The following is an 18,921-nucleotide window of genomic DNA, read 5'->3' as shown; positions in this document are numbered from 1 at the left end:
ATGAAAAAAAAGCCGTTTTTACCGAATTTTCCCATTTTCCGGCTTTTCCTTGGGAATTTTCAAATTCTCTTTTTTCCTAAACCTTTCTTGGGTAAAAAGGAACAAATCATACGAAGACGTCATCAAGATTGGTCCAGCCGATTTTGAGTTTTAGCATCACGAACATACAAACATTCATTTTTATAGATATAGAGAAGAGATTTTATTATTTATTTATAGTAATCTTTACATGTAGAGCTCATACTCTTACCAGTGTTCTTTATAGAGTATTCTGAAAATTACGATTTAACATTACGGATCAATCCGGCCGCTTAGTTTTAGGTAAACATTCTTTATTTATTGCACTCTGCGGGACAATCTTCCTTATCGCAGATGTCGCACATATTCTCTTGGTCCACGTCGTAAACTTGAATGGCGTTCAGTTCTGGAATTATATCGAAAAATCATCAATTAATAGAGCATATTAGTTGATGTTAGTTTATCCCTGGATTACACCCGGTACTTACGGGGATAGTAATAATCGTGCACTAACACATACGCTGGACGCTTGAGAGCCACTTTGAAACGTCTGTAGGCTGTGATGTGGAAACAATTCCTTTCTATTCCCATATTATCGTAGTAAGCCACCACTGAAGTTCCACCGAAACGTATCTCAATTTTCTGTGAAAAGTATTTTTGTTGGTCAATTGGGGTAAATCCAATCTACTTTCTATCTCGTACCTACCCGTATCGGGTTAACCGTGGTTGTCTCGGTGATAGGATGGGGATCAACAACGTAGCCACTGGGAAAGTTTACCTCTACCAGCGCCATATTGGAGCGCTCATTTGCAAGCTTGGGAATGAAATTCGCGCATATTTTCAGCTTCAACTCGTAATCGGAGTTGGTGTTCAGCTTTTCGAGGGTTAATTCGAATCGGTGGGTGTAATTTCGCAGATCCAGTGCGTACTCGTATTTAACGTCCAATAACCCAAAGCCCAATCCTCCAACGTTTATATCGATTTTCTTAACATCGCTTGGAATATCCGTGCATTGTTCCTTTTCGATTTCTTGTGATGCTACATGGAAGATCTGCGTTTCCGTTTTGTATTTCAATTGGATGGAGTAATCGTTTCTTGAGGGCGATATTAATTTGGCCAGTTCGGTGAGTGCTTTCAATCCAACGAATGTGTCTTGCGTTCGTTGAAATCCTCCACGGTAGTACCGTTGGTTAACAAGCCAACGCATGATAGAAATTCCGTCCAAATATTTTTCCGCCTGAATTATTGCCAATAGTGCATAACCCGTTGTCTCAACACTAAATTCTTCTCTTGACCAATATCTGATGGTACTATCATCATTTACGGTTGACTTAGAGATTAGATTTTCAATAAATTCATGGTTCCGATGATGTTTACTCAACATCATAGCGTATGTAGCAATAGATAGATCGTAAAGGTCATTTACTTGGAGCAGCCGAGCAGCAACGTACTGTACAGCTGCCGCAACTACATTTGCGTGCAGCACCTTGGCACTATCATTCTCCAGGAATGCGATCAGCACGTATGAAGTCAGTGCAATTCCATCCAACGAACTACTTTGCATATGGTAAAGGGTAATCCTTCCTACTTCATCAAATCGCCCACTGCTATGTTGTTTCGATGCCAACCATCGGAAGGCATTTGCCACCATTGTCGCATCTACCTCACTGATGTATTTTGATGCAGTTTGCATTGATTTTGCTACAAAAGCTGTCAAGAACACACTTCCTTCACTTGTTCGCCACACTCCAAAGGGACCGTCTGCTTGACGATAACTCAGCTGATTTTGATAGCCAGATCGGAGTATTGATTGGGCTTTGTTGATCAAATGTGTATCCTTTGATCCAATGGCATACAAATAATCGAGGGTGATGATGTTTGGCACAAACCCAATCATACGTTGCTCTCCACAGCCAGTTGGAACATCGATAAGATCCTTTAAATTTTGTACAACGGTAGTGAGAATGTTTGCTAGAAGAAGAAACAAAACATGTTGTTGAAATGTTGCAAAACCAAAGTGCTTGAAATTAATTGTATCTATACTCACGATTGGCACAAAATGAGATGTGATGCGATCCAACATCAGCCTTTTTATCTATATCCAAGATGATGGGAAAATACTTATTCGCATAGGTGTTTTGCATGAATATACGTGTTTCCATCTTCTTCTCGATTAAACTTTCGGGTAAAACTCGAATCACTTTCTCGATTGCATCAATTTCTCGGCCCCCCATAATGGAAGCCTTCAAGCGAACAGCCATCTCTCCAAGCTTCCTGGGTTTTACCAAGAATGAAATAGGAACGCCGACGTTCGGTTTAACACTGACGGACTTCGTGTAGCTGGATGCTAAATGCGACAGATAATTTGAAATTGCCAAATAATTTTAGACTCATAGATTCAACATAGAAAGACAAACTCACCTCCTGCAGGTTGCCCAACGAATTCGGTTTGATTCCTAACATTGTACATTGTTACATCAGCAATGGATTCTAAGCCGAGGTTGTTGAACAAGGTGAACTGTAGCGCAACTGCCTCACCTCGCTTTACGGAGTATGGAAGATTATCGACGATGTAAAACGACTGAACCGTGATGAACTCGATCGGCTGTTTGATGATCCCCAGTCCGTACTCGGGATCGATTGAGAAACCTGTCAGCGACCAGGCTGCGGTTGACTCTGGTACATTTTCAATTAAGTTGCATCGACCATTGAATGGAATCGTAAGGTTTTTCCACAAAAAAGACTCCGGGAAATATGTGCGATACGGGATGAGCTTCGCGGCCGAGCCATCCGATTCCAATCTAGCCAACTTATCGTTTGCTAAAACATTATCAAGATGCTTTAATGGTTGACTGACAACAATTATGAGCCAACAATCATGCGGAACTAGTTTAAATACTACTCTGTCATACTATTAAAATCAATTAGAATACGCACCACCTTCAAGTTGTAAGCTGTCCAAAGTTCGGGCAAAGAGTCCCATACTCTGTAAAAGAAACATCAAATCCATCATGATTAACCAGTTCTTTCGTTCTAGCTTGGCTTTGCTTACATGCATTTTATCGTATTCATTGTTCTGGATATCATCGAAGCCGTCAAACACTGCCTCTATGTTTTCCCAGAGCACATCATGATTACCGTTGTGCTGGAGTAAGCTTTTGTCGTAAGCTGCAAGAGCTACATAGGATCCAGGCCGACCTTGCATTTTCAGTTCAATTTGGCGTCCAGGTTTCACGTGAAGTACTTCACCATCCTCCTTATCGATCTCCATTTTAAACTAATAGAAAAGGAACAAATAAATATAAACTTTTTACTTTTCAAACTGATTTTTCAAAATGCCCTTAAACCATGACGCACATTGTTACTCAGCTCCTTGAATTCAATCTCCATGGTATCGTAAACTATCGTTTTATTAGCTAAGGTTGCTACTATGACTCTCGATTTCGGGATCATTTTGATGTTGGCATTAATTTGAAGTGAAACTTTAGGGAGCTTGGGGGGTCTCAGCAATCCTTCGTCGATGATGTTCCCCTTGGATACAAGGGTAGTACACGAGGAATTGCATTTTATCTGTGCAGGTTATCGAGTACTTGATAGGTTTATTCAACATTATCCTACAGAAAAGAGAGTTTCAGATTGAATTTTTATTAGTTTTGAGGAAGTGCATAGAGCATAGAGAGGCACTTACTTTGATTGAAGTTCAATCTTGACGTAAGCATCTGTGGTAGTTTCGACTTTATGGATATTCTCGTCCAGGAGATCATTCTCTTCTATTTTCACCTGGAATAAGGATGGGAAAAACGGAGGATTTTAAGGGAAGTCTAAATTAAGTGCAGTTGATTTACTCATAAAAGTACCCACATTAATATTAATCATGTTTGAATCTGTCGACGGCATAAGCATTTGCTTGATCACTCCATTCTTGTCACTAGTTCGAGTTTCACTATAGTCATCCTTGATGCCGGAAATGGTCACTTCTGTCTCGACATTCACTGCGGGAGTTCCGTTGTGATACTTCACATGAATATCGCATTTGTACGACATGCCTGGCCGGAATGCAGGACTATCTTTTACCAGTTCAACGTGATATTGGTACTGGTGCACCGTTATTGGCTTTTGTATTGTTAGGGTGCGGTCTGAAAATATGCATTATAATTTTTTTAATGTTGAAAGCCTATCAAACCAACGCGGAGAACGTTCCAATACTTACTTGTGTATTTCTCGATGAATGTAAAATTGATATTCACATCGTGTTGACGGTCGTAAAAATCGAGAAGACCATTAAACTTTAGTTGTACCTGACCCATACCGTAAACTTCCCACGTTTTTGTTTGATCTATCATATCATCTGACAAATAAAGGCGCAAAACAGCCGTCCCTTGTACCGGTTTACCGGTGAAGTATTTGGCTACTACCGTTAAGTCGAGCGCTTGATCTTCTCTCAGCGGCACCTTCGTAGGGTAGACGTCGATTTCATAAGTAGAGAGTACATATTCTTTCACCTCGAACGACTTTGTCACCAGTTCTTCTTCACCGATTTTCACGAACATTTTAAACATTCCCATCAGTGGCGTTGGAGCTATTTCGAGTTTGTTCTCAAAAACTCCAAGATTAAGACGACCCGCCGACCACTTGCGGACCACATTCCCGTGTGGATCTTGAATGGTTACATTCACCGTGTGCACGTTAGCCGGAGGTTTCAAATTGGTGTCTAACACTATCACACGAAAGTTGACCGTATCACCGGGCTTGAAGACTGGCTTATCGAGCTGTATCAAACCAGAAACTGATTTTGTTTTAAGTATGAGATCAGCCTCCTTATGAAAGTTGAAATCACGTAGGCCATCCAAGGTGATTTTATAGTTGCCTGGTACCAAATCCGGGAACTGTAAGGAACAGTATGTTAATACCGCGTGTCAGTTACCGGCGAAGAAAACGTACTTCAAAGTTCACCAAACGATTTTGAAAGCGTCGCACATCCACTGTTTTGGAGAGGCCGAGTATGGTTTTACCACCTTCCGTTGAACCGTCTATTTTCACTTTCAGATCCACTCTGCCCAAGGACGAATTGAAATTGGTTATGACCAGCGTGTAGTTCTGGTTCGATCGGATATATTTCGGGCCAATCACAAGCAACCTGAAAAGGACATCCAAAAAGACTGTGTAAAATACCATACTGTTCTATTTTGGATTTTAGCGTGCAGCATAAGGTAGGGAAAGTTGAAACACAATGTACCCATGAGTAGCACTGACAAGTGTTAGCACCAAAAATAATCGTGACCTTACGAACTGCAACATCTTGATGCCGCGAATAAGCACTTTGACGTCTGCTTTCCGAGCCGTTCTAACTGAATCTGACGCGTCTTTCTGCTGGTGGAGTGTATCAATGAGCAATCTTGGAAGATATCCACCAAATATGGGTATTCCCCGTAATCTTGATTATTGTGTGCCGTGGTTGACATCAACTTCGCTTGATAGTGGTAAATTCCCATTGATTAGCGTGTTCGGTATGGGGCCCGTGGGCCCCCCACATACCGCACTACTAGGTTGATTGCGTAGCGTAATTTTCATAAACTTCAATTCAATTCAATTCAAACGGTTCACAAAACGGCATTTGTTATACCTATTGCTTACCTTTTTCGATTTTGACTGGGGCAGCTTGATTTGGGATTTTACCATTTTATTATTATTATTTTTGTTATTATTATTATTATTAATATTATTATTATTATTATTATTATCATTATTATTATTATTATTATTATTATTATTATTATTATTATTATTATTATTATTATTATTATTATTATTATTATTATTATTATTATTATTATTATTTTTATTATTATTATTACTATTATTATTATTATTATTATTATTATTATTATTATTATTATTATTATTGTTATTATTATTTCTCTTATAATAAATTTCCTTCCGAGGGTTGGCCATGGCCCAACAAACACGGGAGCGCGAAAAAAACTCGCGGTCTGATTCGGTGTCGCTACTCATACAAAATTAGAATAATGGACCTGCCGAGCAAAACCGACCAAATCTCGGATGGCAAAAAAACGAGAGAGAAAGTGCGCTTTCTGTGCCAACTTACGAAAGTACTACCTTTTCGGACTAGTGTCAGCTTTTACAGCGTGATCTCTGGAAATACTCTCTCGCTTGCTTGCGCTCTTTCTAGCAGGTTCGCGCTTCGCGCGGTGGTTTTATTCGTTATTTTGGGTATGCCAGTAGACAAAAAAAAAAAACAAATGGATGCATTTTGTTTTGAAATCTTATCCGTTGATTGATACAAATGAATGATACAATTGAAGAAGTGGAACGCTTATTAGTGATTTGGACAGAAGATATGTTAAATAAGCGGTTCCCTCTCAGTGTCAACTCTTCAATATGAGGTATGAACGATATGGCAGAGGAAATCCGCAATACGCGAAAATTCGATATACGCTATTGCGTTCGGTCTATCGGTTAATTCTATTGCCTGCCTTAACATTCCATTTTCATGATGATGAATTGATAGAAAACCAGAAATAGATTAAACTTGATCAAAGCCTTTACCCTTTCCAAGCTCGTACCATCCATCGGTGCCTCGATGACTATTATTCTTCGTAAAATTTTCCCCCACCCCCAGCGCCGTAATAATCCTGCCACGTCATGCGGTAGTCATTTCTGCATTCGATACAGGCTAATGGAAATCCATAAGTATCGCAATCGGGGCCTTTCCGCGTTTCCGATGGCGGGTTATATTTTATCGTCCTCCATCAACGCGGGTGCGTTTTTTTTTTTGGTTCGCCACCGGTTTCGGGTGCATTTTGACTTTCGATTGGTCTTTCTAGAGACATGCACAGTGAAAAAAATGACTTCTGGAAAACAAATTGAAGAGTAGTTGTTCTCTTTTCCCTGGTTCATTTTTGTTTCGAGAGGGTGCCGCTAAGCGATGGGCTGGAAAGGACTGCACCCTGTAGAAGCATTCTCTGCCTCCGGGGTCCGTTTGACGATTGCAAAAAAGTGCAGCATCATGTTGCAGCACTGGTACGCGGCATAGCCTGCAATCCACCGCCATCTGTCCCCGGTCACGTCATTTTTCTGTGGCCTCAAGTGTAAAAACCGGCATCGTGGTCCTCTGATGGATTCGGTCGCGACGAGTGTTGGCGGTTTTCCAGCAATCCTTTCGGGGTTTTCCCTCTTTCTCTGCTCGCTGGTGGCTTACTCTAGTCACCTTTTTTCATCCTGTCCTTTCCCTTGTATATCTTTTACTGGTAGTGTTGGTGGTATCTCGCTAACTATCTTTGCCACCCGCGCCACCCGATAGCCATCCGAGGGGAAAAAAACGGGGGCGTCCATTGATGAGTAATCATTATTTTATGATGAATGGCTGTTTAATCGATAGTGACGAATGAAAATGTTGAAAACGGAAACCGTGGATGGTAGTTTTTATTGCCGACGTGTGATGAGAATGGTTGTAGTAGTAGTTTCTATTTTTGGATCCTTCCGGACGGTGAGTGGGCCCGACTGGTTCGCCAACCCCGGACGCCGGAGTTTATTTCCGGTGGTTTCTTTCCACCACCAAGAAACTGGAGCTCCCCATGCGGAAGGCGGGGAGTGCAAAAGGAGTTGGTACCGACACGAAGACAAGTGACTCAGGATAATTTACCACCGTCTGGCGGGTAATCCTGCGGCAAAGTCCCAGTTTCCGCACCGTTTTGCCTCACGCCAGCATGGAAGGGAGGGTATCGTGTTTCCCCCCCGGCACGCCGTATGGAAACACTAGACGACCGGTCGGGCTAGTTAAGTCAGATAACAATAAATCACCTCGGATACTCATATAAAATGTAAATTTATTTTTCAATTTTAAATCTCCTGCGCCTCAGCACTTGCGCGCTCCCTTTCGTTCCGAGGGGGTTTTGTTTTGCTGTACTTCCATTCGCGCATTTCGCGGAAAAGTCCTGCTCGTATGCATTAAAACCGGAGGGTTGCTTGGGGGAGGCCGTTTCGCTTCCCCAAGGCACAAGATAGATACCCTTGGGGGGGTGGGAAAAACATGTGCCCGGGGGATGTGCCGCGTGTTGCTCGCTGGTGGGCGTCGTCTCCGTCTGGTTGCGGTACGGGGACTTTGGTTAACAATCGTGCTTTTAATTTCACGCGGAAAATGTGGCCTGCCAATGCGATGCGGGAGGGAGGGAGGAAGGTGGCGAAACAAATCATACCACTCCCGAGGCCTTTTCCCCATGACAGCGCACCCGAGCTTCGCGTCGGTTAAGTTTCGTAACGCATTTCTTCACGAAAAGTTCCGGGAAAGGTTTTTTGGAACTAGGATAATATAATTTTTAACTTGGTTTTTCCAACAATTTAACTTGTTTACTCATATTTTCTGCAAATAAAATTGGCTTATGTTTTACTTTATCATATTAAAAGTCAGATTTTACAATAGCGTAAGTGCTCCTATAGTGGTGCTAATACCAATAGGGGTTGTAGTGGGATAAAATTCTAACTGTACGATGAAATAAATACCAAATAAATACAGGTATTTTTTCTTCTATGAAATGTTCTTTGATCTTCTGCGGAATGTTTAAAAGATAAACCTTCTCATTCCGTAATAAATTAAGGCTTCAAAATTAATATTTTCTAAACAGGTTGTACTAAAATGCGGGATTTCTTTAGAATTTATAAGGTATGCCATGATTTCCTATACATAAAATTTAAATAACTGCAAAATATAAATAACTATAAATAACTGCAAAATCTATTGGTTTGCGAAAGGTGGTATATGACTAAGAAAATGCAACGGTCTATGAGTAATTTTGCCATTCTGTTTAAAAAATGCTTCAAAACTAAGTCAAAGTCAAAATATATTCAGTCATTTCCAAGAACTACCACCACAATAAGAACACGATATTACAACTATAGGAACCACACCACTATTATTGAAACAACCAACTAAGAGAAAAAATCGCTTTTTTTCGGTTAAAATAGATGTTTTCGCGCTTTACGGTTAAAATAGGTGTTTTTAGATGAAAAGCCGTGTTTCGATCATAATTGGAACAAATATGTAAAATATTGTGTTTTTAACTCTTATAAATTACATCATATCGTTTGTTACAAGACTAACTGCGCCACTATTGATACCGTTACCATAGTGAAATTATGTGAAAACGTAAAAATTAATCAAAAGCAGAAATACATGTAAGGAAAAAGTTATTTTTATATTGATAATTTTCGCCTTCTGTCCAAACAACTTATCTAACCATCCTTCTTTATCGCCAACTGCTGATCTCCGACCGGCCGACGATAATAACGCGAGGACGAAAGAACCGCTGGCGGAAAGTTTTCCTAACGGACGATCCTCCCCACCACAACACAACGTTTGCAAACTGCATCCTGCAGAGCAACGATTTTCGCCAAACACCACTAATCATTCGAAGGCGTCAACGACCGACCGGGGATTGGGTATCGTATTTTTCGCACAAAACTCCACGCTCCACCACTCTTGTTTTCCATCCGCCATAGTTGGTGGAGTCGTAAATTGTTGCGCGTACTGCCAACAGCAAGCCCCGAGCGTTGGAAAACCGTCGTACGGCGAAACCCTCCGACGCCAGTCTATGACAACCAATAAACGAAGGGGTTGTGTTTTGCCTACTTTATTACCATCGTGTCCAGTTTTTCCCTCCCCCGTTACGCCACAACGTCGGCCTTTGAATGCAACCTCAAACCCGGAGGATGTCTGGATGTACCGTGCATGTCCTTTCTCATAATTTGCATGCCGAGTTGGGTTGGTTTTTAATATTGGTCTCTTTTCCGCTTTTGTGTGGAATTTATATTTCCCATTTATTGAATATCCAATGACGTTGATTTTATACATCAACATAAGTTTTTCCTATCACTTTTAAAATCCTTCCAAACATTGAATCAGTTAGACTATAATTTGTCATCGTCCAACTCGTAAACCGATTTGAAAACACGTACTTACACACTCCAACAACCTCCGGTCCGATCGGGTCCATAACAAAATCCCTTCCCATCGGGTGGTTTACAGAAATTTCGTCAAAAATCTCCCGTAACTGACCATCTGGTGCCACACTCTTCTCCCCGGTGCCGGTTTAATTCGAGGGATTTATTTTCCCACACCCGCTCCCGCGCGCGCGTGTCCTTGCCGGTGCGTGACGGTGACATGGAAAACTGGTCAACAACTTACACTCCTTCCCTTCCCGAATCGGTGCAATTTTCTCGAAACCCTTCGGCTAACTTTCTTGCCCAAGCGGTGCGCAGGCCATAGTTGAAATCACTTTAAATTTAATATATCTGCCGCCAGCCCAGCTGTGTGAGTGGTCGTGTGTAAGATGGTCTATTTTTTTACCTTCTCTGAACCATTTCGAGCACGATTTGGTTGTGATTTGGCTGGCGAAGATTTTCCTCCATTTTTGAACGCATCGAAACTCCTGGCAGGGGTTTTCGCTTCCGGACCTTCCGTCACTTCTGCCACAGATTGGAGAGGAATCGTGGGGGAAAAGTGGGGCAGCCCGGGAAAGGGGTGCAAAAAGCTGACAAAATTGAGTTGATCACAATTTGCCGAAAAATCGACCCCCGTAGCTCGACGCTCGAGCTTTGGCTAGGTTTTTATTTTAACACGAACGAGAGAGGATGGAACAAGTTTTCGGTTCGTTTTCTTCGATCTGTTTCTAACAGTTCGTCGCAGGCAGCCGGGCTTCCTCTTGCTTGTTACAAGACAGCGAGATGGTCGAGGTGAATGAAAATAAATCCAAGCTTCATTTTAGTGCTGTGTCAACAGATTGAAACCCACCGGAAGGAGTTTTGAGCCAGCATGATAAAGTTTCTCCACCGGTCGTTCTGCCCGAGGGAAATTTCCCCTTCTTCGAATGTTGGTTTCTTCGTGGGCGATTTTTTCTTCTTCTACCTATTGCCAAGATGGGGTAACTTCTACACCCTTGGGGAGGGCAAGCGGGGAGCGCAATCCAGCACCATTACGAGGGTTCTGAAAATGTCCTGAAAATATCCCTTTTCTCTGCCCTTTTACGCAAGCACTTCAGTGACAGCTGTGTTTCCGGGTGCGCACTACTCTCCAGTTCGTGTTTCCGTCCTCCGTGAGCTACGCCGGGAAAACATGGACATGGTACCAGCTGGCGGCAAGCGAAAAACAGGAAGAGCGCCATCGCATGGCTCGATGTCTGCCCGGGACGTGACGATGATGGGCATGGGAGTTCTTTAAATTTAATTTTTGTCCCCCAAAAGTCCCGGAAGCTGAGACCGACGGGTGGAAGATGATCCGACAGCGTCTTCCGAGGTGCGGGCAAAGTAAGATCTCACGGAAAAAGTTCATCGGTAGCGAAGACGTGCGCTTGCGGTCAACAACAGCTGCATCGGAAACCAGCCGACCTTTGCGAAATACTTATCCGTTGTGGATATTGTTCCTTGTGTAAATTTTTCTAACGATCAATTTTATGTTAAATTTAACATAATACAAACATGTTCATTTAAGAGAGATTCTAAAGTCCGATAACGCGATATACTCATGTGGAATTCTTTGCTACAGGAATTGAAATGTGTTCCCAGAAAAGATTATTAGGTTCAGTAAATTAATTGTGGATCGGGTCCATGAGCAATTCGTGAAAACCGTAATTGATATCATCACGAGATGAAATGAAAGCTCGTTGAAATCAATTTCAATAGCACCGTGTGGTGTGATTTTTAATCATGCGTTTTCAGTATTTTTGAAAATATCCAGGAAATTTCCAGTGAAAACCAATTTGGGCCCCTAGCCATAACATGTACTTTGTTTTTTTTTTCATAAAAATCACTGTTACCTGATACTTTTATCCTACAATCAAAAAGTTATCTGGCGGACTCATCGAATCATGATTTTGTCAATATTTTCGAACAATTCTTTTTCAATAAATAGAGTAAAAAATTATACAATTTTACTTCCTATTTCAAGAAACGCATAAAGTCTACGTTTAATCACGTGACTCGTATTAGTAGAAATAACGATTTTTATTTAGAACGATATTAAGTTTTTTCAAATGCATGGCAACATCTAACAGGATATTGATTTAACTATAAAACATTTTTCTTCTGTTACTCTTAAACCGGATTATCTTTTCATTATTTCGTTTTTTAGAACGATTTTTAATGGATACAGTAAAGCTGTCTATTATTATCCTGCTCAAATTTATTACCCGACTAGCTGATTAACCCGATTTCATCTGGGTAGAAATAAATTCCAGACGAAAGTTTTGTGTGTGAAAGAGTTTTTTCATTCAAGATCTTGAATTTTACAATCTTAAGTTTTTCTATTTAATCTTAAGTTATTTTATTAAAATTCTATTTTTTAGTATAACCTTTAGCCGACGAAACCATGTTAAAATACATTTTGCATTCATTATCTAACTTTGCTTAGTGAAACCATTTAAAATTAACCAATTGAAGCAAGTATGAGAAAATCTGTGCTTAAACCTCAGTTGGACCAGGACAACATATAATCGACGTCCGGCAGTTTAAAGAAACGAAAAGCCAATCCACGAAGTAAAGTAAATTATAAGAGTAGCAGAATTTATGTTTTTTTGTTTTTAACCACGATTTAAGGTTTCATTAAATTATTTCGCTTGATCGTTTGGAAATAAGGTTTTGTGAAAGTTTGCGGGAGAGGTAACAAAGAGTGATCATATCTACAAAATTAAATTCTACAACAAAATTGACTACCCTTAAGTCTAGTTTGGTGCACACCAGACCAAAACATTTTGCGTAATACAGTTGTATGTATGTCATCAGAATTAGCGTGTTTTGAGTCAAGCCTACATTATTTAGTTGTAGAAAAGGAAAAGAAGGAGAAAACAAAAGGGATAGAATATTGGGACTAAGGCCATCCGTCGTAAGGTAGCATCTTATGTATTTACATAATTTCTATTGTTCTGGTGATAGAAAGATATAGGCAGGAAGGATGCATAGGAATGTCGGACATTTCACACTTGAAAAAATGCCTTTCTTATAATTATGTTTGGTGTAAATTGATTAGACCAATTTTGTTCGATTGAGAATATTTGCTACGTAGGAGAGATGAGATTGAGCACACAAACTGTGACCATTCGATTTAGTGACCCCAAATTGTTCGATAATGATACCCATATTGCATTGTAACCATTGTTGAGCCAGGGGGTATGGTAGCCCCTCTTACCCCTTCTCCTAGAGAGATGAAATTTTATTACATGATGGCTACATATTTAAATAGTATGTGTACCAAATTTTGTAAAATCACATTCCATAATTATTGAATTATTATTGTTTTTCAACATTTTAAAGGATAGGTGTTCGGAAAGGGGAAGGGAAGAAGGACATTCGAAAGAATAAAAAATTATCAACATTCCAGTCAAGTTTGGTACAGATTGACTAAGTAAATTTTGCGTAGCATACATATGATTAGAGTGAACGCTTTTTTTGGTTAGTTTTTGTTTCCTATTTTTTTACTAAAGAGGAGGAGATAAAGGGAGTCTGGGCTCAGATGAACATTAAGAGTGAGGCCATTCGATTTAGAGACCACAAATACCTCGAAATTGATACCCATATTGCATTTTTACCATTTTTGAGGTATTTGATAGTGGGAGAGCACTTCTTTCCCTTCCCCTAGATGGATGAAATTTTAACCCATGATATGTCCCTATGTAAGGAGTATTTGTACCAATTTTTATGAAAATCCGTTCAATAATTGTTGAATTATAATTGTTTTTCATTAATTTTAGAGGTTAGGTGTTCGGGAGGGGTAGGGAGGGATGGGGATATCAACAAACGAAGTTCAGATCATTCAACCATGGAAAATTAGCTACCTTTCTGCCAAGTTTGGTACAAATCGGCCCGGTAGATTTTGCGTGATGCGAGTGCATACATATATATATACAGACAACGTTGACTTTTATATATTTTACCCGATGATTGTATGCAGATTTTTTTAAATCTGTAGAATATTTGTTTGAGTATAAAACTTACGAACTAGGTCCTTTTAGGATCAGGGCACCTTGCGAGCTCGCAAGTTGGCCACTGAAAATCTCAAATAAAATGAAATCAATCTGGATAACAAAACGATGTTAAAATGTTAGAGAAAGTTGAATTGCTTAATATGTAAATTTTAATGTGTTAGTAGTTTTCATGTTGTAAAAATAGTTTCTAACACATTTTCTTGATTCGAGTACTTTAAACAGGAATCAAAGTTAATATATAATCAAGTGTAGAATTCTCCATTTCAAGTACTATTCATTTTCTTTGCAACTAAATCTTTATATCACATTTATAGTCCAAGAGTCCTGTTTCGCTTGCCCAATTTCTTGATATCTACTTAAAAGGTGCCTCAGCCTAGGCTGGTTGAGTTGGATTTAATTTCCTAGCACAAAGCACGTTACTTGGTACTGGGTTCTATCCGAGCACTTTCCCACCTCACCTTAAAATGATGAAATCTTACGTAATTATTTCGATACGCCCGGAAATGCGAAACAATTCTCGACTCAAGAAAGTTTTACCCCAGGAAGCAGCGTTCGGCTGAAGGTGGCAAAGGTGACAACGGGGGAGATCAACTGGACAGAACGGTGTGCCAGGTGCCGATTTCCATTGCGAACGGATTTCCCCGCCGGCCATTTCTCCCGACTGCACGAAAGGCCCACCAAGGCTGCCGAAACCGGTCCGGGTCGGGTCGGGTTTTCTCGCCTGCCTTGGCACTCAGACTTTGGTGTAGGATTAATTAACGGAAATAAAGGCCAAAGCAGCGCCTTTTGCGCACTAAGCGGATTATCATAATTGTTATCGATTGCATCGTGGCTTTTCATCACACTCAGCGCGTGTGCGTTTGTGTTGATGAGCAATGTGCGGCAAAGGTTCGAGCCTCCGAAGCTGGGTTCGGTTTTTTTTGCCATCCTGACGCCAGTAAATCCTTGCCTCGGCCATCCGCTCGTGTGTGTGTGTGTGTGTGGAAACTTCACACAAAAGCGACGCACGGTGCGGGAAGAAAAGGCGCCGGCGATAACATGATGGAAATGTTTAATACGATACGGTACAATTCGATGATTGATTCGATTAAAGGATCACGTAGTCGTGCGCAAAACCGAAATGAAATCACAACAGATGTAGCCCGAAGCCATATGCACCAAGAGGGCGGTTTCTGGGTGGTGGTTTTCCTTCGAGTTTCCAGCCATTTGTTTTTTCTTTTTTTGTATCAGCAATTGATCGGTGTAGTGTAGCATCACCTATCCCTCATTCATGACCGTTGGTCGAATGAGATTGAAATCAATTCGATTTAAAGATCCCCTTCCAAAGGTACGACAAATAGAAACAGAAAAAATCCACCACCCAAAACGTTTATCGAATTTCCAATTTGCTTCCTTTTTTTACCAACGCCCTCTTTAACATTGATCAAAGCACTTCTGGTGACAGGTTGTGGCAATTTAATAAACGACGGAAGTGACGAAAACCTCGCACGATTGTGTTTGCACAAAAGAAATCACTTTCGTCCACAATCGAAATGAAAACAATAAAGTGTCACACCAGTTCTGAGATGTTTCTGCAGGACTTTCCTTTTCTTCGACAGATTCATCCATGCGAGCGATGTATAAGAACCCCAAAAACTAATAGTGAATCTCGGTTTCACTTATGCCAGCAAAAGTTAAAAAAAGCTGGTAGAAGTCGTGATGAAAGTCATTGAAGCTTATAAAAATCAAACCTCTACCTGAAATAACCACCAAGTTATAAAAATGTCGAATAAATAAAATATAGAAAAATACTTTTAAAATAGAAAAACTTAAACGCAAAAGCTCAACATTGCTCAGGAGCTCCAAATTTATTTTCCAATAAATAGTAAATAAATTTGGCTAATAATATTGGTTTGCCCAATCCCTGGGTATGGTTCGATGTGTCCCTGAACGAAATCGGTCACTGCATTTGCACCGGAAGGGAATGTTTCGATTTAATTTGCTTCGGTTCGTTTTACGGCGCATATATATTTACGCCAATTGATTCGTTCTGGACGTTCCACCAATAAATGTCCCCTGCTTGGGGGCAGCAACCTTTGTACGATTTTTCTACCCGGCTCCAAAGCTAGATTTGATGATGGAAAAACGAGCCACCACCTCGTTGGGCATTTTTCCGATAAGTATCTTCACTACAGAGCACACCACCTTCCGGGATTTCCCTTGCGCTCCTCAACGGAATTATATTTACTCGGTGCAGCCCCAATGATTTTCCCTTTTCTCCGGTAACGGAGTGATTCGGAAGGCCCACCTCTCCGAACCCAATTTTCGGACACTCGAACCGCTCGTGGAGGGGAAGGAAAACTGCAGCGCATTTGGTGTATGTTAGCCGGTACGCCTCTACTAAGTGTGATTGCTGGTTCCGGTGGCCGAATCAGGCTTCCAATCGATTCCGATGGACCACGGTGCCTGGGAGGCGGGAAAAAAAGAGGTTGGCCGAAAACGAAAGTATGTCTTATGTTTTATGCATTTTATCGCCTCCAAAAGGAAAGCATTCATGATCGCACGGGACGCACGTATTTCGCTCCGCTATCCCCAATCACAGAAGTGGCCAGGAGCGTTGTGCATTGGTAATACCTTCTGGTACTGAAAGCCAGTTAGGCAAAAGGGTTCTTAGCTGGAGAGCTCCAGCGCTCCAACTTGGCTTGGAATAGGAAATGTCGTATTCAGTGTATGTACTTCCAGTCTAATGACTCCAGAACAAGATAAATGTATTGTTCGAATAACATATATGAAATGGTATTTTGAAGAAAATACCTCAATTTAAGTTATTTCGCAAGTTTTTCAAATTTATTTAGTTTCGATTCCAACGTGCAAAACAAATGCAAGACAACTAACGTTTTGTTTAAAAATGTGTTCCCCAAATTTCTTTGAAAGAATGACTTTGAATGAATGTGTGATTTTATTAAAAATTCTGTTTTTTTATTTTTTTGTTTTATCAAAATTATTTAGTTTAGGTTCCAACGTGCAAAATATATACAAGACAACTAACATTTTGTTTAAAAATGTGTTCTACAAGTTTTTTTTAACGAATTACTTTGAATGAATGAATGAGTTTATGAAAAATTCTGTTTTTTTATTTATTTGTATTATCAAAATTATTTAGTTTAGGTTCCAACGTGCAAAATATATACAAGACAACTTACATTTTGTTTAAAAATGTGTTCTACAATTTTTTGAAAGAATTACTTTGAATTCTTGAAAAGAATGAATGAATTTATGAAAAGTTCTGTTTTTATATATGTTTGTTTATAAACCAAGTTCGTTCGCAAGATTCACAAAAATATTTAGTTTCGATTCCATAATACAAAACAAACACAAGGCATCTAATGTTTTGTCTAAAAATGTGTTTTACAATTAAAAAACAATGACTCGTTTTTAAGAAACATGACTTAATTTTAAATGATTCATTGGTTAAGCGTTTCCTTATTAATCAACACTTTCAAACTCAGTGTACAGCTGTAATCGGGTCACATAATTTTATCTTCCAGCATTACAAATTCGTTCCCAGGTAAAAAAAAACAATGGTATCATTTTTCATTGCGCTGCCTTAAACCCGCCTTGGTTGATTCTTTCCCTTCCCAACACGTGCTGGCGTCCCAAAGGATCGATTCGTTTATCGTTTCGCATTCCGCGAAATTTTCAAATCGAATTGCACGAAAATCGGGGCGTTTTTCTTTTCTTACCCCGAGAACGAACGCACGCCAATCAACGGGCGATCAAAATAATCATGCAAAATTTTCTTTTTACCATCCTCTCGAGACTGTCCATCACCGTTTCGGGTGCGTTCTTTTCTCCTCTGCGAAGCCCTACTTTTTGTTTCATTTTTCCTCTTCGCAATCGTGGACGTGCATCGTACGTGTTTATGTTATTTCTTCTTCAATTTCCGTCCCATTTCCCAGGCCTGAAAGAAAGCGTAAACCTCGGCTCCGGCATTTGCCAAACCCCTTGCCCGGGTGGGAGCGCGCAATGGGGGGAGGGAAGGATTTGCACGTGAAATCCCTGTCATTTCTATCACAATCATCATTATCGCCAAAATCATTGCGCTCACTCTTATTCACTGCCGACGCCTTTCGTCTTTCGCGGGGCCGATTCATTTTATTGCCATCGTTTTCGGTCCGATGGGAAGGAGGTACCAGAGAACCGGCGTAGGCTTTTCCACGAAAGAACGGTTCCCGCTGGAAAAATTTATTGTCTTCGATCAATTTCGCCGTACATGTCTTCATGGTGGAATGCGCGCAAAACGGAACGGACCCGGGTTTTAGCGGGCGAGCTGTTTTCATCACGGGGGAAAATGTTGCCGAATTTTTCCCGCCGCCACACGTTCTAAAGATTTTTCTCAAAACTTCCCTTTCCGGTAGGCGGGAGGGGAAAAAAATTAAGTGAACGGTGAAGTAAACTTTTTATTCCTCATCGCCTTTCGAGATCCCATTGATGGGGGTTTTTTGAGTGAAAATCATCTCTAAGAAAAGAACAACCAATTTTCGAAAGCGCAAATAAAATGCGCCAGAAAGCGTGGCAGCGAAGCCATACGGTTTCGGAAAACCCTCCAGTGTAACTGGCGGTGTACCACTCTTCAACCGCATCCCGGTTTCGTTTCGCTTTTCGTTCGCCTGGCTTCGGTTTTTTATTTGGAGATGATTTTTATGTCACAGTTCGATTTCGACGATTATTGTCATCCGATAGGTAACAGCCATTTCCAAGCGCGCAACAGCGGGTTTCCTTTTTTTTCTCTTGCTTTTATTTTTCATTCGATTTCTTCTGTTCCCTGCCAGCCGCCAACAACGGACTACATTTTCGCGCAAAGAGGCTAGGCTTCTCGGGGTTTCGCGCCTGTTTCTGCCATTTCGGCGAAGAATTCCGCTGGAACGATAAA

The 18,921-nt window shown here is 40.6% G+C and overlaps 1 pseudogene; it reads right to left on the bottom strand.

Annotated features, from left to right (window-relative positions):
* Window positions 1–332: 332 nt before the first annotated feature.
* LOC131288873 (thioester-containing protein 1 allele S3-like) lies at window positions 333–5,316 on the bottom strand (annotated as a pseudogene).
* Window positions 5,317–18,921: the final 13,605 nt, after the last annotated feature.

The sequence above is a fragment of the Anopheles ziemanni genome, chromosome 3, assembly GCF_943734765.1.
Source record: "Anopheles ziemanni chromosome 3, idAnoZiCoDA_A2_x.2, whole genome shotgun sequence".
Lineage (NCBI taxonomy): Eukaryota > Metazoa > Arthropoda > Insecta > Diptera > Culicidae > Anopheles > Anopheles ziemanni.
This window is presented reverse-complemented; position numbering and strand designations above follow the sequence as displayed.